General features: G+C 49.6%; 1 protein-coding gene across 1 annotated transcript in view; it reads left to right on the top strand.

The window, feature by feature from the left end:
- LOC147091192 (uncharacterized) overlaps positions 1-24,191 on the top strand; it is a 511,682-nt gene that overhangs the window by 175,173 nt on the left and 312,318 nt on the right. The window lies entirely within an intron of this gene.

The raw sequence follows: 24,191 nt of genomic DNA on the forward strand, positions 1-24,191 counted from the left end.
AGGGAGATACCCGGGATAGAGGGGAATATAGAACGGGGACAGAGAGTAAAGAGTGATACCCGGGATAGAGGGGAATATAGAACGGGGACAGAGAGTAAAGAGTGATACCCGGGATAGAGGGGAATATAGAACGGGGACAGAGAGTAAAGGGAGATACCCGGGATAAAGGGGATTAGAGAACGGGGACAGAGAGTAAAGGGAGATACCCGGGATAGTTGGGAATATAGAACGGGGAAAGGCAGTAAAGGGAGATACCCGGGATAGAGGGGAATATAGATCGGCGACAGAGAGTAAAAGGAGATACCCGGGATAGAGGGGAATACAGAACGGGGACAGAGAGTAAAGGGAGATACCCGGGATAGAGGGGAATATAGAACGGGGACACAGAGTAAAGGGAGATACCCGGGATAGAGGGAATATAGAACGGGGACAGAGAGTAAAGGGAGATACCCAGGATAGAGGGAATATCGAACGGGGACAGGGAGTAAAGGGAGATACCCGGGATAGAGGGGAATATAGAACGGGGACAGAGAGTAAAGGGAGATACCCAGGATAGAGGGAATATCGAACGGGGACAGGGAGTAATGGGAGATACCCGGGATGGAGGGGAATATAGAACGGGGACAGAGAGTAAAGGGAGATACCCAGGATAGAAGGAATATCGAACGGGGACAGGGAGTAAAGGGAGATACCCGGGATAGAGGGGAATATAGAACGGGGACAGAGAGTAAAGGGAGATACCCAGGATAGAGGGAATATAGAACGGGGACAGAGAGTAAAGGGAGATGCCCAGGATGGGGGGGAATATAGAACGGGGACAGAGAGTAAAGGGAAATACCCGGGATAGAGGGGAATATAGAACGGGGACAGAATGTAAAGGGAGATACCTGGGATAGAGGGGAATATAGAACGGGGACAGAGAGTAAAGGGAAATACCCGGGATAGAGGGGAATATAGAACGGGGGCAGAGAGTAAAGGGAAATACCCGGGATAGAGGGGAATATAGAACGGGGACAGAGAGTAAAGGGAGATACCCGGGAAAGAGGGAAATATAGAACATGGACAGAGAGTAAAGGGAGATACCCGGGATAGAGGGAATATAGAACGGGGACAGAGAGTAAAGGGAGATACCCGGGATAGAGTGGTATATAGAACGGGGACACAGTGTAAAGGGAGATACCCGGGATAGAGGGGAATATAGAACAGGGACAGAGAGTAAAGTGAGATACCCGGGAGAGAGGGGAATATAGAACAGGGACAGACAGTAAAGGGAGATACCCGGGATAGAGGGAATATAGAACGGGGACAGAGAGTAAAGGGAGATACCCGGGATAGAGGGAATATAGAACGGGGACAGAGAGTAAAGGGAGATACCCGGGATAGAGTGGTCTATAGAACGGGGACACAGAGTAAAGGGAGATACCCGGGATAGAGGGGAATATAGAACAGGGACAGAGAGTAAAGGGAGATACCCGGGAGAGAGGGGAATATAGAACAGGGACAGAGAGTAAAGGGAGATACTCGGGATAGAGGGGAATATAGAACGGGGACAGAGAGTATAGGGAGATACCCGGGATAGAGGGGAATATAGAATGGGGACAGAGAGCAAAGGGAGATACCCGGGATAGAGGAGAATATAGAACGGGGACAGAGAGTAAAATGAGATACCCGGGATGGAGGGGAATATAGTACGGGGACAGAGAGTAAAGGGAGATACCCGGGATAGAGGGGAATATAGAACGGGAACAGAGAGTAAAGGGAGATAACCGGTATAGTGGGGAATATAGAACGGGTACAGAGAGTAAAGTGAGACAACCGGGATAGAGAGGAATATAGAACGGGGACAGAGAGTAAAGGGAGATACCCGGGATAGAGGGAAATATAGAACGGGGACAGAGAGTAAAGGGAGATACCCGGGATAGAGGGGGAGAAAGAACGGGGACAAAGAGTAAAGGGAGATACCCGGGATAGAGGGGAATATAGAACTGGGACAGAGTGTAAAGGGAGATACCCGGGATAGAGGGGAATATCAAACGGGGACAGAGAGTAAAGGGAGATACCCGGGATAGAGGGGAATATAGAACTGGGACAGAGAGTAAAGGGAGATACCCGGGATAGAGGGGAATATAGAACTGGGACAGAGTGTAAAGGGAGATACCCGGGATAGAGGGGAATATAGAACGGGGACAGAGAGAAAGGGAGATATCCAGGATAGAGGGGAATATAGAACGGGGACAGAGAGTAAAGGGAGATACCCGGGATAGAGGGGAATATAGAACTGGGACAGAGAGTAAAGGGAGATACCCGGGAGAGAGGGGAATATAGAACTGGGACAGAGAGTAAAGGGAGATACCCGGGATAGAGGGGAATATAGAACGTGGACAGAGAGTAAAGTGAGATACCCGGTATAGAGGGGAATATAAAGCGGGGGAGAGAGTAAAGGGAGATCCCCGGGATAGAGGGAAATGTAGAACGGGGACAGAGAGTAAAGGGAGATACCCGGGATAGAGGGGAATATAGAACGGTGACAGAGAGTAAAGGGAAATACCCGGGATAGAGGGGAATATAGAACGGGGAAAGAGAGTAAAGGGAGATACCCGGAATAGTGGGGAATATAGAACGGGGACAGAGAGTAAAGGGAGATACCCGAGATAGAGGGGAATATAGAACGGTGACAGAGAGTAAAGGGAGATACCCGGGATAGAGGGGAATATAGAACGGGGAAAGAGAGTAAAGGGAGATACCCGGGATGGAGGGGAATATAGAACGGGGACAGAGAGTAATGGGAAATACCCGGGATAGAGGGGAATATAGAACGGGGACAGAGAGTAAAGGGAGATACCCGGGATAGAGGGGAATATAGAACAGGGACAGAGAGTAAAGGAAGATACCCGGGGTAGAGGGGAATATAGAACGGGGACAGAGAGTAAAGGGAGATACCCGGGATAGAGGGGAATATAGAACGGGGACAGAGATTTAAGGGAGATACCCGGGATAGAGTGGAATATAGAACGGGGACAGAGAGTAAAGGGAGATAACCGGGATAGAGGGGAATATAGAACGGGTACAGAGAGTAAAGGGAGATACCCGGGATAGAGGGGAATATAGAACGGGGACAGAGAGAAAAGGGAGATACCCGGGATAGCGGGGAATATAGAATGGGGACAGAGAGTAAAGGGAGATACCCGGGATGGAGGGGAATATAAAAGGGGACAGAGAGTAAAGGGAGATACCCGGGATAGAGGGGAATATAGAACGTGGACAGAGAGTAAAGGAAGAAATCCGGGATAGAGGTGAATATAGAACGGGGACAGAGAATAAAGGGAGATACCCGGGATAGAGGGGAATATAGAACGGGGACAGAGAGTAAAGGGAGATACCCGGGATAGAGGGGAATATAGACCGGGAACTGAGAGTAAAGGGAGATACCTGGGATAGAGGGGAAAATAGAACGGGGACAGAGAGTAAAGGGAGATACCCAGGATAGAGGGGAATATAGAACGGGGACAGAGAGTAAAGGGAGATACCCGGGATAGAGTGGAAAATAGAACAGGGACAGAGAGTAAAGGGAGATAACCGGGATAGAGGGGAATATAGAACGGGTACAGAGAGTAAAGGGAGGTACCCGGGATAGAGGGGAATATAGAACGGGGACAGAGAGTAAAGAGTGATACCCGGGATAGAGGGGAATATAGAACGGGGACAGAGAGTAAAGAGTGATACCCGGGATAGAGGGGAATATAGAACGGGGACAGAGAGTAAAGGGAGATACCCGGGATAAAGGGGATTAGAGAACGGGGACAGAGAGTAAAGGGAGATACCCGGGATAGTTGGGAATATAGAACGGGGACAGGCAGTAAAGGGAGATACCCGGGATAGAGGGGAATATAGATCGGCGACAGAGAGTAAAAGGAGATACCCGGGATAGAGGGGAATACAGAACGGGGACAGAGAGTAAAGGGAGATGCCCGGGATAGAGGGGAATATAGAACGGGGACACAGAGTAAAGGGAGATACCCGGGATAGAGGGAATATAGAACGGGGACAGAGAGTAAAGGGAGATACCCAGGATAGAGGGAATATCGAACGGGGACAGGGAGTAAAGGGAGATACCCGGGATAGAGGGGAATATAGAACGGGGACAGAGAGTAAAGGGAGATACCCAGGATAGAGGGAATATCGAACGGGGACAGGGAGTAATGGGAGATACCCGGGATGGAGGGGAATATAGAACGGGGACAGAGAGTAAAGGGAGATACCCAGGATAGAAGGAATATCGAACGGGGACAGGGAGTAAAGGGAGATACCCGGGATAGAGGGGAATATAGAACGGGGACAGAGAGTAAAGGGAGATACCCAGGATAGAGGGAATATAGAACGGGGACAGAGAGTAAAGGGAGATGCCCAGGATGGGGGGGAATATAGAACGGGGACAGAGAGTAAAGGGAAATACCCGGGATAGAGGGGAATATAGAACGGGGACAGAATGTAAAGGGAGATACCTGGGATAGAGGGGAATATAGAACGGGGACAGAGAGTAAAGGGAAATACCCGGGATAGAGGGGAATATAGAACGGGGGCAGAGAGTAAAGGGAAATACCCGGGATAGAGGGGAATATAGAACGGGGACAGAGAGTAAAGGGAGATACCCGGGAAAGAGGGAAATATAGAACATGGACAGAGAGTAAAGGGAGATACCCGGGATAGAGGGAATATAGAACGGGGACAGAGAGTAAAGGGAGATACCCGGGATAGAATGGTATATAGAACGGGGACACAGTGTAAAGGGAGATACCCGGGATAGAGGGGAATATAGAACAGGGACAGAGAGTAAAGTGAGATACCCGGGAGAGAGGGGAATATAGAACAGGGACAGACAGTAAAGGGAGATACCCGGGATAGAGGGAATATAGAACGGGGACAGAGAGTAAAGGGAGATACCCGGGATAGAGGGAATATAGAACGGGGACAGAGAGTAAAGGGAGATACCCGGGATAGAGTGGTCTATAGAACGGGGACACAGAGTAAAGGGAGATACCCGGGATAGAGGGGAATATAGAACAGGGACAGAGAGTAAAGGGAGATACCCGGGAGAGAGGGGAATATAGAACAGGGACAGAGAGTAAAGGGAGATACTCGGGATAGAGGGGAATATAGAACGGGGACAGAGAGTATAGGGAGATACCCGGGATAGAGGGGAATATAGAATGGGGACAGAGAGCAAAGGGAGATACCCGGGATAGAGGAGAATATAGAACGGGGACAGAGAGTAAAATGAGATACCCGGGATGGAGGGGAATATAGTACGGGGACAGAGAGTAAAGGGAGATACCCGGGATAGAGGGGAATATAGAACGGGAACAGAGAGTAAAGGGAGATAACCGGTATAGTGGGGAATATAGAACGGGTACAGAGAGTAAAGTGAGACAACCGGGATAGAGAGGAATATAGAACGGGGACAGAGAGTAAAGGGAGATACCCGGGATAGAGGGAAATATAGAACGGGGACAGAGAGTAAAGGGAGATACCCGGGATAGAGGGGGAGAAAGAACGGGGACAAAGAGTAAAGGGAGATACCCGGGATAGAGGGGAATATAGAACTGGGACAGAGTGTAAAGGGAGATACCCGGGATAGAGGGGAATATCAAACGGGGACAGAGAGTAAAGGGAGATACCCGGGATAGAGGGGAATATAGAACTGGGACAGAGAGTAAAGGGAGATACCCGGGATAGAGGGGAATATAGAACTGGGACAGAGTGTAAAGGGAGATACCCGGGATAGAGGGGAATATAGAACGGGGACAGAGAGAAAGGGAGATATCCAGGATAGAGGGGAATATAGAACGGGGACAGAGAGTAAAGGGAGATACCCGGGATAGAGGGGAATATAGAACTGGGACAGAGAGTAAAGGGAGATACCCGGGAGAGAGGGGAATATAGAACTGGGACAGAGAGTAAAGGGAGATACCCGGGATAGAGGGGAATATAGAACGTGGACAGAGAGTAAAGTGAGATACCCGGTATAGAGGGGAATATAAAGCGGGGGAGAGAGTAAAGGGAGATCCCCGGGATAGAGGGAAATGTAGAACGGGGACAGAGAGTAAAGGGAGATACCCGGGATAGAGGGGAATATAGAACGGTGACAGAGAGTAAAGGGAAATACCCGGGATAGAGGGGAATATAGAACGGGGAAAGAGAGTAAAGGGAGATACCCGGAATAGTGGGGAATATAGAACGGGGACAGAGAGTAAAGGGAGATACCCGAGATAGAGGGGAATATAGAACGGTGACAGAGAGTAAAGGGAGATACCCGGGATAGAGGGGAATATAGAACGGGGAAAGAGAGTAAAGGGAGATACCCGGGATGGAGGGGAATATAGAACGGGGACAGAGAGTAATGGGAAATACCCGGGATAGAGGGGAATATAGAACGGGGACAGAGAGTAAAGGGAGATACCCGGGATAGAGGGGAATATAGAACAGGGACAGAGAGTAAAGGAAGATACCCGGGGTAGAGGGGAATATAGAACGGGGACAGAGAGTAAAGGGAGATACCCGGGATAGAGTGGAATATAGAACGGGGACAGAGAGTAAAGGGAGATAACCGGGATAGAGGGGAATATAGAACGGGTACAGAGAGTAAAGGGAGATACCCGGGATAGAGGGGAATATAGAACGGGGACAGAGAGAAAAGGGAGATACCCGGGATAGCGGGGAATATAGAATGGGGACAGAGAGTAAAGGGAGATACCCGGGATGGAGGGGAATATAAAAGGGGACAGAGAGTAAAGGGAGATACCCGGGATAGAGGGGAATATAGAACGTGGACAGAGAGTAAAGGAAGAAATCCGGGATAGAGGTGAATATAGAACGGGGACAGAGAATAAAGGGAGATACCCGGGATAGAGGGGAATATAGAACGGGGACAGAGAGTAAAGGGAGATACCCGGGATAGAGGGGAATATAGACCGGGAACTGAGAGTAAAGGGAGATACCTGGGATAGAGGGGAAAATAGAACGGGGACAGAGAGTAAAGGGAGATACCCAGGATAGAGGGGAATATAGAACGGGGACAGAGAGTAAAGGGAGATACCCGGGATAGAGTGGAAAATAGAACAGGGACAGAGAGTAAAGGGAGATAACCGGGATAGAGGGGAATATAGAACGGGTACAGAGAGTAAAGGGAGGTACCCGGGATAGAGGGGAATATAGAACGGGGACAGAGAGTAAAGGGAGATACCCGGGATAGAGGGGAATGTAGAACAGGGACAGAGAGTAAAGGGAAATACCCGGGATAGAGGGGAATATAGAACGGGTACAGAGAGTAAAGGGAGATACCAGGGATAGAGGGGAATATAGAACGGGGACAGAGAGTAAAGGGAGATACCCGGGATAGAGGGGAATATAGACTGGGAACTGAGAGTAAAGGGAGATACCCAGGATAGAGGGGAATATAGAACGGGGACAGAGTAAAGGGAGATACCCGGGATAGAGGGGAATATAGAACGGGGACAGAGTGTAAAGGGAGACACCCGTGATAGAAGGGAATATAGAACGTGGACAGAGAGTAAAGGGAGAAACACGGGATAGAGGGGAATATAGAACGGGGACAGAGAGTAAAGGGAGATACCCAGGACAGAGGGGAATATAGAACGGGGACAGAGAATAAAGGGAGATACCCGGGATAGAGGGGAAAATAGACCGGGAACTGAGAGTAAAGGGAGATACCCGGGATAGAGGGGAATATAGAATGGGGACAGAGAGTAAAGGGAGATACGCAGGATAGAGGGGAATATAGAACGGGGACAGAGAGTAAAGGGAGGTACCCGGGATAGAGTGGAATATAGAACAGGGACAGAGAGAAAAGGGAGATAACCGGGATAGAGGGGAATATAGAACGGGTACAATGAGTAAAGGGAGATACCCGGGATAGAGGGGAATATAGAACGGGAACAGAGAGTAAAGGGAGATACCCGGGATAGAGGGGAATTTAGAACAGGGACAGAGAGTAAAGGGAGATACCCGGGATAGAGGGGAATATAGAACGGGTACAGAGAGTAAAGTGAGATACCCGGGATAGAGGGGAATATAGAACGGTTACAGAGAGTAAAGGGAGATACCCGGGAGAGAGGGGAATATAGAACAGGGACAGAGAGTATAGGGAGATACCCGGGATAGAGGGGAATATAGAACGGGGACAGAGAGCAAAGGGAGATACCCGGGATAGAGGAGAATATAGAACGGGGACAGAGAGTAAAAGGAGATACCCGGGATGGAGGGGAATATAGTACGGGGACAGAGAGTAAAGGGAGATTCCCGGGATAGAGGGGAATATAGAACGGGAACAGAGAGTAAAGGGAGATAACCGGGATAGTGGGGAATATAGAACGGGTCCAGAGAGTAAAGTGAGACAACCGGGATAGAGAGGAATATAGAACGGGGACAGAGAGTAAAGGGAGATACCCGGGATAGAGGGAAATATAGAACGGGGACAGAGAGTAAAGGGAGATACCCGGGATAGAGGGGAATATAGAATGGGGACAGGGAGGAAAGGGAGATACCCGGGATAGAGGGCAATATAGAATGGGGACAGAGAGGAAAGGGAGATACCCGGGATAGAGGGGAATATAGAATGGGGACAGGGAGGAAAGGGAGATACCCGGGATAGAGGGGAATATAGATCTGGGACAGAGAGTAAAGGGAGATACCCGGGATAGAGGGGAATATAGAACTGGGACAGAGTGTAAAGGGAGATACCCGGGATAGAGGGGAATATCAAACGGGGACAGAGAGTAAAGGGAGATACCCGGGATAGAGGGGAATATAGAACTGGGACAGAGAGTAAAGGGAGATACCCGGGATAGAGGGGAATATAGAACTGGGACAGAGTGTAAAGGGAGATACCCGGGATAGAGGGGAATACAGAACGGGGACAGAGAGAAAGGGAGATATCCAGGATAGAGGGGAATATAGAACGGGGACAGAGAGTAAAGGGAGATACCCGGGATAGAGGGGAATATAGAACTGGGACAGAGAGTAAAGGGAGATACCCGGGAGAGAGGGGAATATAGAACTGGGACAGAGAGTAAAGGGAGATACCCGGGATAGAGGGGAATATAGAACGTGGACAGAGAGTAAAGGGAGATACCCGGTATAGAGGGGAATATAAAGCGGGGGAGAGAGTAAAGGGAGATCCCCGGGATAGAGGGAAATATAGAACGGGGACAGAGAGTAAAGGGAGATACCCGGGATAGAGGGGAATATAGAACGGTGACAGAGAGTAAAGGGAAACACCCGGGATAGAGGGGAATATAGAACGGGGAAAGAGAGTAAAGGGAGATACCCGGAATAGTGGGGAATATAGAACGGGGACAGAGAGTAAAGGGAGATACCCGAGATAGAGGGGAATATAGAACGGTGACAGAGAGTAAAGGGAGATACCCGGGATAGAGGGGAATATAGAAAGGGGAAAGAGAGTAAAGGGAGATACCCGGGATGGAGGGGAATATAGAACGGGGACAGAGAGTAATGGGAGATACCCGGGATAGAGGGGAATATAGAACGGGGACAGAGAGTAAAGGGAGATACCCGGGATAGAGGGGAATATAGAACAGGGACAGAGAGTAAAGGAAGATACCCGGGGTAGAGGGGAATATAGAACGGGGACAGAGAGTAAAGGGAGATACCCGGGATAGAGGGGAATATAGAACGGGGACAGAGAGTAAAGGGAGATACCCGGGATAGAGTGGAATATAGAACGGGGACAGAGAGTAAAGGGAGATACCCGGGACAGAAGGGAATATAGAACGGGGACAGAGAGTAAAGGGAGATACCCGGGATAGAGGGGAATATAGAACGGGACAGAGAGTGAAAGGAGATACCCGGGATAGAGGGGAATATAGAACGGGGACAGAGAGCAAAGGGAGATACCCGGGAGAGAGGGGAATATAGAACAGGGACAGAGAGTAAAGGGAGATACCCGGGATAGAGGGGAAAATAGAACGGGGACAGAGAGTATAGGGAGATACCCGGGATAGAGGGGAATATAGAACGGGGACAGAGAGCAAAGGGAGATACCCGGGATAGAGGAGAATATAGAACGGGGACAGAGAGTAAAAGGAGATACCCGGGATGGAGGGGAATATAGTACGGGGACAGAGAGTAAAGGGAGATTCCCGGGATAGAGGGGAATATAGAACGGGAACAGAGAGTAAAGGGAGATAACCGGGATAGTGGGGAATATAGAACGGGTCCAGAGAGTAAAGTGAGACAACCGGGATAGAGAGGAATATAGAACGGGGACAGAGAGTAAAGGGAGATACCCGGGATAGAGGGAAATATAGAACGGGGACAGAGAGTAAAGGGAGATACCCGGGATAGAGGGGGATATAGAACGGGGACAAAGAGTAAAGGGAGATACCCGGGATAGAGGTGAATATAGAACGGGGATAGAGAGTAAAGGGAGATACCCGGGATAGAGGGCAATATAGAATGGGGACAGAGAGGAAAGGGAGATACCCGGGATAGAGGGGAATATAGAATGGGGACAGGGAGGAAAGGGAGATACCCGGGATAGAGGGGAATATAGATCTGGGACAGAGAGTAAAGGGAGATACCCGGGATAGAGGGGAATATAGAACTGGGACAGAGTGTAAAGGGAGATACCCGGGATAGAGGGGAATATCAAACGGGGACAGAGAGTAAAGGGAGATACCCGGGATAGAGGGGAATATAGAACTGGGACAGAGAGTAAAGGGAGATACCCGGGATAGAGGGGAATATAGAACTGGGACAGAGTGTAAAGGGAGATACCCGGGATAGAGGGGAATATCAAACGGGGACAGAGAGTAAAGGGAGATACCCGGGATAGAGGGGAATATAGAACTGGGACAGAGAGTAAAGGGAGATACCCGGGATAGAGGGGAATATAGAACTGGGACAGAGTGTAAAGGGAGATACCCGGGATAGAGGGGAATACAGAACGGGGACAGAGAGAAAGGGAGATATCCAGGATAGAGGGGAATATAGAACGGGGACAGAGAGTAAAGGGAGATACCCGGGATAGAGGGGAATATAGAACTGGGACAGAGAGTAAAGGGAGATACCCGGGAGAGAGGGGAATATAGAACTGGGACAGAGAGTAAAGGGAGATACCCGGGATAGAGGGGAATATAGAACGTGGACAGAGAGTAAAGGGAGATACCCGGTATAGAGGGGAATATAAAGCGGGGGAGAGAGTAAAGGGAGATCCCCGGGATAGAGGGAAATATAGAACGGGGACAGAGAGTAAAGGGAGATACCCGGGATAGAGGGGAATATAGAACGGTGACAGAGAGTAAAGGGAAACACCCGGGATAGAGGGGAATATAGAACGGGGAAAGAGAGTAAAGGGAGATACCCGGAATAGTGGGGAATATAGAACGGGGACAGAGAGTAAAGGGAGATACCCGAGATAGAGGGGAATATAGAACGGTGACAGAGAGTAAAGGGAGATACCCGGGATAGAGGGGAATATAGAAAGGGGAAAGAGAGTAAAGGGAGATACCCGGGATGGAGGGGAATATAGAACGGGGACAGAGAGTAATGGGAGATACCCGGGATAGAGGGGAATATAGAACGGGGACAGAGAGTAAAGGGAGATACCCGGGATAGAGGGGAATATAGAACAGGGACAGAGAGTAAAGGAAGATACCCGGGGTAGAGGGGAATATAGAACGGGGACAGAGAGTAAAGGGAGATACCCGGGATAGAGGGGAATATAGAACGGGGACAGAGAGTAAAGGGAGATACCCGGGATAGAGTGGAATATAGAACGGGGACAGAGAGTAAAGGGAGATACCCGGGACAGAAGGGAATATAGAACGGGGACAGAGAGTAAAGGGAGATACCCGGGATAGAGGGGAATATAGAACGGGACAGAGAGTGAAAGGAGATACCCGGGATAGAGGGGAATATAGAACGGGGACAGAGAGCAAAGGGAGATACCCGGGAGAGAGGGGAATATAGAACAGGGACAGAGAGTAAAGGGAGATACCCGGGATAGAGGGGAAAATAGAACGGGGACAGAGAGTATAGGGAGATACCCGGGATAGAGGGGAATATAGAACGGGGACAGAGAGCAAAGGGAGATACCCGGGATAGAGGAGAATATAGAACGGGGACAGAGAGTAAAAGGAGATACCCGGGATGGAGGGGAATATAGTACGGGGACAGAGAGTAAAGGGAGATTCCCGGGATAGAGGGGAATATAGAACGGGAACAGAGAGTAAAGGGAGATAACCGGGATAGTGGGGAATATAGAACGGGTCCAGAGAGTAAAGTGAGACAACCGGGATAGAGAGGAATATAGAACGGGGACAGAGAGTAAAGGGAGATACCCGGGATAGAGGGAAATATAGAACGGGGACAGAGAGTAAAGGGAGATACCCGGGATAGAGGGGGATATAGAACGGGGACAAAGAGTAAAGGGAGATACCCGGGATAGAGGTGAATATAGAACGGGGATAGAGAGTAAAGGGAGATACCCGGGATAGAGGGCAATATAGAATGGGGACAGAGAGGAAAGGGAGATACCCGGGATAGAGGGGAATATAGAATGGGGACAGGGAGGAAAGGGAGATACCCGGGATAGAGGGGAATATAGATCTGGGACAGAGAGTAAAGGGAGATACCCGGGATAGAGGGGAATATAGAACTGGGACAGAGTGTAAAGGGAGATACCCGGGATAGAGGGGAATATCAAACGGGGACAGAGAGTAAAGGGAGATACCCGGGATAGAGGGGAATATAGAACTGGGACAGAGAGTAAAGGGAGATACCCGGGATAGAGGGGAATATAGAACTGGGACAGAGTGTAAAGGGAGATACCCGGGATAGAGGGGAATATAGAACGGGGACAGAGAGAAAGGGAGATATCCAGGATAGAGGGGAATATAGAACGGGGACAGAGAGTAAAGGGAGATACCCGGGATAGAGGGGAATATAGAACTGGGACAGAGAGTAAAGGGAGATACCCGGGAGAGAGGGGAATATAGAACTGGGACAGAGAGTAAAGGGAGATACCCGGGATAGAGGGGAATATAGAACGTGGACAGAGAGTAAAGGGAGATACCCGGTATAGAGGGGAATATAAAGCGGGGGAGAGAGTAAAGGGAGATCCCCGGGATAGAGGGAAATATAGAACGGGGACAGAGAGTAAAGGGAGATACCCGGGATAGAGGGGAATATAGAACGGTGACAGAGAGTAAAGGGAAACACCCGGGATAGAGGGGAATATAGAACGGGGAAAGAGAGTAAAGGGAGATACCCGGAATAGTGGGGAATATAGAACGGGGACAGAGAGTAAAGGGAGATACCCGAGATAGAGGGGAATATAGAACGGTGACAGAGAGTAAAGGGAGATACCCGGGATAGAGGGGAATATAGAAAGGGGAAAGAGAGTAAAGGGAGATACCCGGGATGGAGGGGAATATAGAACGGGGACAGAGAGTAATGGGAGATACCCGGGATAGAGGGGAATATAGAACGGGGACAGAGAGTAAAGGGAGATACCCGGGATAGAGGGGAATATAGAACAGGGACAGAGAGTAAAGGAAGATACCCGGGGTAGAGGGGAATATAGAACGGGGACAGAGAGTAAAGGGAGATACCCGGGATAGAGGGGAATAAAAAACGGGGACAGAGAGTAAAGGGAGATACCCGGGATAGAGTGGAATATAGAACGGGGACAGAGAGTAAAGGGAGATACCCGGGACAGAAGGGAATATAGAACGGGGACAGAGAGTAAAGGGAGATACCCGGGATAGAGGGGAATATAGAACGGGACAGAGAGTGAAAGGAGATACCCGGGATAGAGGGAAATATAGAATGGGGACAGAGAGTAAAGGGAGATACCCGGGATAGAGGGGAATATAGAACGGGGACAGAGAGCAAAGGGAGATACCCGGGATAGAGGGGTATATAGAACGGGGACAGAGAGTAAAGAGAGATACCCGGGATAGAGGGGAATATAGAACGGGGACAGACAGTAAAGGGAGATACCCGGGATAGAGGGGAATATAGAACGGGGACACAGAGTAAAGGGAGATACCCGTGATAGAGGGGAATATAGAACGGGGACAGAGAGTAAAGGGAGACACCCGGGATAGAGGGGAATATAAAAGGGGACAGAGAGTAAAGGGAGATACTCGGGATAGAGGGGAATATAGAACATGGACAGAGAATAAAGGGAGAAACCCGGGATAGAGGTGAATATAGCACGGGGACAGAGAGTAAAGGGAGATACCCGGGATAGAGGGGAATATAGAACGGGGACAGAGAGTAAAGGGAGATACCCGGGATAGAGGGGAATTTAGAACAGGAACAGAGAGTAAAGGGAGATACCCGGGATAGAGGGGAATATAGAACGGGTACAGAGAGTAAAGTGAGATACCCGGGATAGAGCGGAATATAGAACGGGGACAGAGAGTAAAGGGAGATACCCGGGATAGAGGGGAATATAGAACGGGGACAGAGAGTAAAGGGAGATACCCGGGATAGAGGGAATATAGAACGGGGACAGAGAGTAAAGGGAGATACCCGGGATAGAGTGGTATATAGAACGGGGACACAGAGTAAAGGGAGATACCCGGGATAGAGAGGAATATAGAACAGGGACAGAGAGTAAAGGGAGATACCCGGGAGAGAGGGGAATATAGAACAGGGACAGAGAGTAAAGGGAGATACCCGGGATAGAGGGAATATAGAACGGGGACAGAGAGTAAAGGGAGATACCCGGGATAGAGGGAATATAGAACGGGGACAGAGAGTAAAGGGAGATACCCGGGATAGAGTGGTATATAGAATGGGGACACAGAGTAAAGGGAGATACCCGGGATAGAGGGGAATATAGAACAGGGACAGAGAGTAAAGGGAGATACCCGGGAGAGAGGGGAATATAGAACAGGGACAGAGAGTAAAGGGAGATACCCGGGATAGAGGGGAATATAGAACGGGGACAGAGAGTATAGGGAGATACCCGGGATAGAGGGGAATATAGAATGGGGACAGATAGCAAAGGGAGATACCCGGGATAGAGGAGAATATAGAACGGGGACAGAGAGTAAAAGGAGATACCCGGGATGGAGGGGAATATAGTACGGGGACAGAGAGTAAAGGGAGATACCCGGGATAGAGGGGAATATAGAACGGGAACAGAGAGTAAAGGGAGATAACCGGGATAGTGGGGAATATAGAACGGGTACAGAGAGTAACGTGAGACAACCGGGATAGAGAGGAATATAGAACGGGGACAGAGAGTAAAGGGAGATACCCGGGATAGAGGGAAATATAGAACGGGGACAGAGAGTAAAGGGAGATACCCGGGATAGAGGGGGATATAGAACGGGGACAAAGAGTAAAGGGAGATACCCGGGATAGAGGTGAATATGGAACGGGGATAGAGAGTAAAGGGAGATACCCGGGATAGAGGGCAATATAGAATGGGGACAGAGAGGAAAGGGAGATACCCGGGATAGAGGGGAATATAGAATGGGGACAGGGAGGAAAGGGAGATACCCGGGAGAGAGGGGAATATAGAACAGGGACAGAGTGTAAAGTGAGATACCCGGGAGAGAGGGGAATATAGAACAGGGACAGACAGTAAAGGGAGATACCCGGGATAGAGGGAATATAGAACGGGGACAGAGAGTAAAGGGAGATACCCGGGATAGAGGGAATATAGAACGGGGACAGAGAGTAAAGGGAGATACCCGGGATAGAGTGGTATATAGAACGGGGACACAGAGTAAAGGGAGATACCCGGGATAGAGGGGAATATAGAACAGGGACAGAGAGTAAAGGGAGATACCCGGGAGAGAGGGGAATATAGAACAGGGACAGAGAGTAAAGGGAGATACCCGGGATAGAGGGGAATATAGAACGGGGACAGAGAGTATAGGGAGATACCCGGGATAGAGGGGAATATAGAATGGGGACAGAGAGCAAAGGGAGATACCCGGGATAGAGGAGAATATAGAACGGGGACAGAGAGTAAAATGAGATACCCGGGATGGAGGGGAATATAGTACGGGGACAGAGAGTAAAGGGAGATACCCGGGATAGAGGGGAATATAGAGCGGGAACAGAGAGTAAAGGGAGATAACCGGGATAGTGGGGAATATAGAACGGGTACAGAGAGTAACGTGAGACAACCGGGATAGAGAGGAATATAGAACGGGGACAGAGAGTAAAGGGAGATACCCGGGATAGAGGGAAATATAGAACGGGGACAGAGAGTAAAGGGAGATACCCGGGATAGAGGGGGATATAGAACGGGGACAAAGATTAAAGGGAGATACCCGGGATAGAGGTGAATATAGAACGGGGATAGAGAGTAAAGGGAGATACCCGGGATAGTGGGCAATATAGAATGGGGACAGAGAGGAAAGGGAGATACCCGGGATAGAGGGGAATATAGAATGGGGACAGGGAGGAAAGGGAGATACCCGGGAGAGAGGGGAATATAGAACAGGGACAGAGTGTAAAGTGAGATACCCGGGAGAGAGGGGAATATAGAACAGGGACAGACAGTAAAGGGAGATACCCGGGATAGAGGGAATATAGAACGGGGACAGAGAGTAAAGGGAGATACCCGGGATAGAGGGAATATAGAACGGGGACAGAGAGTAAAGGGAGATACCCGGGATAGAGTGGTATATAGAACGGGGACACAGAGTAAAGGGAGATACCCGGGATAGAGGGGAATATAGAACAGGGACAGAGAGTAAAGGGAGATACCCGGGAGAGAGGGGAATATAGAACAGGGACAGAGAGTAAAGGGAGATACCCGGGATAGAGGGGAATATAGAACGGGGACAGAGAGTATAGGGAGATACCCGGGATAGAGGGGAATATAGAATGGGGACAGAGAGCAAAGGGAGATACCCGGGATAGAGGAGAATATAGAACGGGGACAGAGAGTAAAATGAGATACCCGGGATGGAGGGGAATATAGTACGGGGACAGAGAGTAAAGGGAGATACCCGGGATAGAGGGGAATATAGAACGGGAACAGAGAATAAAGGGAGATACCCGGGATAGAGGAGAATATAGAACGGGGACAGAGAGTAAAAGGAGATACCCGGGATGGAGGGGAATATAGTACGGGGACAGAGAGTAAAGGGAGATTCCCGGGATAGAGGGGAATATAGAACGGGAACAGAGAGTAAAGGGAGATAACCGGGATAGTGGGGAATATAGAACGGGTACAGAGAGTAAAGTGAGACAACCGGGATAGAGAGGAATATAGAACGGGGACAGAGAGTAAAGGGAGATACCCGGGATAGAGGGAAATATAGAACGGGGACAGAGAGTAAAGGGAGATACCCGGGATAGAGGGGGATATAGAACTGGGACAAAGAGTAAAGGGAGATACCCGGGATAGAGGTGAATATAGAACGGGGATAGAGAGTAAAGGGAGATACCCGGGATAGAGGGCAATATAGAACTGGGACAGAGTGTAAAGGGAGATACCCGGGATAGAGGGGAATATCAAACGGGGACAGAGATTAAAGGGAGATACCCGGGATAGAGGGGAATATAGAACTGGGACAGAGAGTAAAGGGAGATACCCGGGATAGAGGGGAATATAGAACTGGGACAGAGTGTAAAGGGAGATACCCGGGATAGAGGGGAATATAGAACGGGGACAGAGAGAAAGGGAGATATCCAGGATAGAGAGGAATATAGAACGGGGACAGAGAGTAAAGGGAGATACCCGGGATAGAGGGGAATATAGAACTGGGACAGAGAGTAAAGGGAGATACCTGGGAGAGAGGGGAATATAGAACTGGGACAGAGAGTAAAGGGAGATACCCGGGATAGAGGGGAATATAGAACGTGGACAGAGAGTAAAGGGAGATACCCGGTATAGAGGGGAATATAAAGCGGGGGAGAGAGTAAAGGGAGATCCCCGGGATAGAGGGAAATATAGAAATGGGGACAGAGAGTAAAGGGAGATACCCGGGATAGAGGGGAATATAGAACGGTGACAGAGAGTAAAGGGAAATACCCGGGATAGAGGGGAATATAGAACGGGGAAAGAGAGTAAAGGGAGATACCCGGAAGAGTGGGGAATATAGAACGGGGACAGAGAGTAAAGGGAGATACCCGAGATAGAGGGGACTATAGAACGGTGACAGAGAGTAAAGGGAGATACCCGGGATAGAGGGGAATATAGAAAGGGGAAATAGAGTAAAGGGAGATACCCGGGATGGAGGGGAATATAGAACGGGGACAGAGAGTAATGGGAGATACCCAGGATAGAGGGGAATATAGAACGGGGACAGAGAGTAAAGGGAGATACCCGGGATAGAGGGGAATATAGAACAGGGACAGAGAGTAAAGGGAGATACCCGGGATAGAGGGGAATATAGAACGGGGACAGAGAGTAAAGGGAGATACCCGGGATAGAGTGGAATATAGAACGGGGACAGAGAGTAAAGGGAGATACCCGGGACAGAAGGGAATATAGAACGGGGACAGAGAGTAAAGGGAGATACCCGGGATGGAAGGGAATATAGAATGGGACAGAGAGTGAAAGGAGATACCCGGGATAGAGGGAAATATAGAATGGGGACAGAGAGTAAAGGGAGATACCCGGGATAGAGGGGAATATAGAACGGGGACAGAGAGCAAAGGGAGATACCCGGGATAGAGGGGTATATAGAACGGGGACAGAGAGTAAAGAGAGATACCCGGGATAGAGGGGAATATAGAACGGGGACAGACAGTAAAGGGAGATACCCGGGATAGAGGGGAATATAGAACGGGGACACAGAGTAAAGGGAGATACCCGTGATAGAGGGGAATATAGAACGGGGACAGAGATTAAAGGGAGACACCCGGGATAGAGGGGAATATAAAAGGGGACAGAGAGTAAAGGGAGATACCCGGGATAGAGGGGAATATAGAACGTTGACAGAGAGTAAAGGGAGAAACCCGGGATAGAGGTGAATATAGCACGGGGACAGAGAGTAAATGGAGATACCCGGGATAGAGGGGAATATAGAACGGGGACAGAGAGTAAAGGGAGATACCCGGGATAGAGGGGAATTTAGAACAGGGACAGAGAGTAAAGGGAGATACCCGGGATAGAGGGGAATATAGAACGGGTACAGAGAGTAAAGTGAGATACCCGGGATAGAGGGGAATATAGAACGGGGACAGAGAGTAAAGGGAGATACCCGGGATAGAGGGGAATATAGAACGGGGACAGAGAGTAAAGGGAGATACCCGGGATAGAGGGAATATAGAACGGGGACAGAGAGTAAAGGGAGATACCTGGGATAGAGTGGTATATAGAACGGGGACACAGAGTAAAGGGAGATACCCGGGATAGAGGGGAATATAGAACAGGGACAGAGAGTAAAGTGAGATACCCGGGAGAGAGGGGAATATAGAACAGGGACAGACAGTAAAGGGAGATACCCGGGATAGAGGGAATATAGAACGGGGACAGAGAGTAAAGGGAGATACCCGGGATAGAGGGAATATAGAACGGGGACAGAGAGTAAAGGGAGATACCCGGGATAGAGTGGTATATAGAACGGGGACACAGAGTAAAGGGAGATACCCGGGATAGAGGGGAATATAGAACAGGGACAGAGAGTAAAGGGAGATACCCGGGAGAGAGGGGAATATAGAACAGGGACAGAGAGTAAAGGGAGATACCCGGGATAGAGGGGAATATAGAACGGGGACAGAGAGTATAGGGAGATACCCGGGATAGAGGGGAATATAGAATGGGGACAGAGAGCAAAGGGAGATACCCGGGATAGAGGAGAATATAGAACGGGGACAGAGAGTAAAATGAGATACCCGGGATGGAGGGGAATATAGTACGGGGACAGAGAATAAAGGGAGATACCCGGGATAGAGGGGAATATAGAACGGGAACAGAGAGTAAAGGGAGATAACCGGGATAGTGGGGAATATAGAACGGGTACAGAGAGTAAAGTGAGACAACCGGGATAGAGAGGAATATAGAACGGGGACAGAGAGTAAAGGGAGATACCCGGGATAGAGGGAAATATAGAACGGGGACAGAGAGTAAAGGGAGATACCCGGGATAGAGGGGGAGAAAGAACGGGGACAAAGAGTAAAGGGAGATACCCGGGATAGAGGTGAATATAGAACGGGGATAGAGAGTAAAGGGAGATACCCGGGATAGAGGGGAATATAGAACGGGGACAGAGAGAAAGGGAGATATCCAGGATAGAGGGGAATATAGAACGGGGACAGAGAGTAAAGGGAGATACCCGGGATAGAGGGGAATATAGAACTGGGACAGAGAGTAAAGGGAGATACCCGGGAGAGAGGGGAATATAGAACTGGGACAGAGAGTAAAGGGAGATACCCGGGATAGAGGGGAATATAGAACGTGGACAGAGAGTAAAGGGAGATACCCGGTATAGAGGGGAATATAAAGCGGGGGAGAGAGTAAAGGGAGATCCCCGGGATAGAGGGAAATATAGAACGGGGACAGAGAGTAAAGGGAGATACCCGGGATAGAGGGGAATATAGAACGGTGACAGAGAGTAAAGGGAAACACCCGGGATAGAGGGGAATATAGAACGGGGAAAGAGAGTAAAGGGAGATACCCGGAATAGTGGGGAATATAGAACGGGGACAGAGAGTAAAGGGAGATACCCGAGATAGAGGGGAATATAGAACGGTGACAGAGAGTAAAGGGAGATACCCGGGATAGAGGGGAATATAGAAAGGGGAAAGAGAGTAAAGGGAGATACCCGGGATGGAGGGGAATATAGAACGGGGACAGAGAGTAATGGGAGATACCCGGGATAGAGGGGAATATAGAACGGGGACAGAGAGTAAAGGGAGATACCCGGGATAGAGGGGAATATAGAACAGGGACAGAGAGTAAAGGAAGATACCCGGGGTAGAGGGGAATATAGAACGGGGACAGAGAGTAAAGGGAGATACCCGGGATAGAGGGGAATATAGAACGGGGACAGAGAGTAAAGGGAGATACCCGGGATAGAGTGGAATATAGAACGGGGACAGAGAGTAAAGGGAGATACCCGGGACAGAAGGGAATATAGAACGGGGACAGAGAGTAAAGGGAGATACCCGGGATAGAGGGGAATATAGAACGGGACAGAGAGTGAAAGGAGATACCCGGGATAGAGGGAAATATAGAATGGGGACAGAGAGTAAAGGGAGATACCCGGGATAGAGGGGAATATAGAACGGGGACAGAGAGCAAAGGGAGATACCCGGGATAGAGGGGTATATAGAACGGGGACAGAGAGTAAAGAGAGATACCCGGGATAGAGGGGAATATAGAACGGGGACAGACAGTAAAGGGAGATACCCGGGATAGAGGGGAATATAGAACGGGGACACAGAGTAAAGGGAGATACCCGTGATAGAGGGGAATATAGAACGGGGACAGAGAGTAAAGGGAGACACCCGGGATAGAGGGGAATATAAAAGGGGACAGAGAGTAAAGGGAGATACTCGGGATAGAGGGGAATATAGAACGTGGACAGAGAATAAAGGGAGAAACCCGGGATAGAGGTGAATATAGCACGGGGACAGAGAGTAAAGGGAGATACCCGGGATAGAGGGGAATATAGAACGGGGACAGAGAGTAAAGGGAGATACCCGGGATAGAGGGGAATTTAGAACAGGAACAGAGAGTAAAGGGAGATACCCGGGATAGAGGGGAATATAGAACGGGTACAGAGAGTAAAGTGAGATACCCGGGATAGAGGGGAATATAGAACGGGGACAGAGAGTAAAGGGAGATACCCGGGATAGAGGGGAATATAGAACGGGGACAGAGAGTAAAGGGAGATACCCGGGATAGAGGGAATATAGAACGGGGACAGAGAGTAAAGGGAGATACCCGGGATAGAGTGGTATATAGAACGGGGACACAGAGTAAAGGGAGATACCCGGGATAGAGAGGAATATAGAACAGGGACAGAGAGTAAAGGGAGATACCCGGGAGAGAGGGGAATATAGAACAGGGACAGAGAGTAAAGGGAGATACCCGGGATAGAGGGAATATAGAACGGGGACAGAGAGTAAAGGGAGATACCCGGGATAGAGGGAATATAGAATGGGGACAGAGAGTAAAGGGAGATACCCGGGATAGAGTGGTATATAGAACGGGGAAACAGAGTAAAGGGAGATACCCGGGATAGAGGGGAATATAGAACAGGGACAGAGAGTAAAGGGAGATACCCGGGAGAGAGGGGAATATAGAACAGGGACAGAGAGTAAAGGGAGATACCCGGGATAGAGGGGAATATAGAACGGGGACAGAGAGTATAGGGAGATACCCGGGATAGAGGGGAATATAGAATGGGGACAGAGAGCAAAGGGAGATACCCGGGATAGAGGAGAATATAGAACGGGGACAGAGAGTAAAAGGAGATACCCGGGATGGAGGGGAATATAGTACGGGGACAGAGAGTAAAGGGAGATACCCGGGATAGAGGGGAATATAGAACGGGAACAGAGAGTAAAGGGAGATAACCGGGATAGTGGGGAATATAGAACGGGTACAGAGAGTAACGTGAGACAACCGGGATAGAGAGGAATATAGAACGGGGACAGAGAGTAAAGGGAGATACCCGGGATAGAGGGAAATATAGAACGGGGACAGAGAGTAAAGGGAGATACCCGGGATAGAGGGGGATATAGAACGGGGACAAAGAGTAAAGGGAGATACCCGGGATAGAGGTGAATATGGAACGGGGATAGAGAGTAAAGGGAGATACCCGGGATAGAGGGCAATATAGAATGGGGACAGAGAGGAAAGGGAGATACCCGGGATAGAGGGGAATATAGAATGGGGACAGGGAGGAAAGGGAGATACCCGGGAGAGAGGGGAATATAGAAAAGGGACAGAGTGTAAAGTGAGATACCCGGGAGAGAGGGGAATATAGAACAGGGACAGACAGTAAAGGGAGATACCCGGGATAGAGGGAATATAGAACGGGGACAGAGAGTAAAGGGAGATACCCGGGATAGAGGGAATATAGAACGGGGACAGAGAGTAAAGGGAGATACCCGGGATAGAGTGGTATATAGAACGGGGACACAGAGTAAAGGGAGATACCCGGGATAGAGGGGAATATAGAACAGGGACAGAGAGTAAAGGGAGATACCCGGGAGAGAGGGGAATATAGAACAGGGACAGAGAGTAAAGGGAGATACCCGGGATAGAGGGGAATATAGAACGGGGACAGAGAGTATAGGGAGATACCCGGGATAGAGGGGAATATAGAATGGGGACAGAGAGCAAAGGGAGATACCCGGGATAGAGGAGAATATAGAACGGGGACAGAGAGTAAAATGAGATACCCGGGATGGAGGGGAATATAGTACGGGGACAGAGAGTAAAGGGAGATACCCGGGATAGAGGGGAATATAGAACGGGAACAGAGAGTAAAGGGAGATAACCGGGATAGTGGGGAATATAGAACGGGTACAGAGAGTAACGTGAGACAACCGGGATAGAGAGGAATATAGAACGGGGACAGAGAGTAAAGGGAGATACCCGGGATAGAGGGAAATATAGAACGGGGACAGAGAGTAAAGGGAGATACCCGGGATAGAGGGGGATATAGAACGGGGACAAAGAGTAAAGGGAGATACCCGGGATAGAGGTGAATATAGAACGGGGATAGAGAGTAAAGGGAGATACCCGGGATAGAGGGCAATATAGAATGGGGACAGAGAGGAAAGGGAGATACCCGGGATAGAGGGGAATATAGAATGGGGACAGGGATGAAAGGGAGATACCCGGGAGAGAGGGGAATATAGAACAGGGACAGAGTGTAAAGTGAGATACCCGGGAGAGAGGGGAATATAGAACAGGGACAGACAGTAAAGGGAGATACCCGGGATAGAGGGAATATAGAACGGGGACAGAGAGTAAAGGGAGATACCCGGGATAGAGGGAATATAGAACGGGGACAGAGAGTAAAGGGAGATACCCGGGATAGAGTGGTATATAGAACGGGGACACAGAGTAAAGGGAGATACCCGGGATAGAGGGGAATATAGAACAGGGACAGAGAGTAAAGGGAGATACCCGGGAGAGAGGGGAATATAGAACAGGGACAGAGAGTAAAGGGAGATACCCGGGATAGAGGGGAATATAGAACGGGGACAGA

This window comes from Somniosus microcephalus, unplaced genomic scaffold, assembly GCF_052327205.1.
Source record: "Somniosus microcephalus isolate GS21.2 unplaced genomic scaffold, FLI_Smic_1.0 unresolved_chr3, whole genome shotgun sequence".
NCBI lineage: Eukaryota > Metazoa > Chordata > Chondrichthyes > Squaliformes > Somniosidae > Somniosus > Somniosus microcephalus.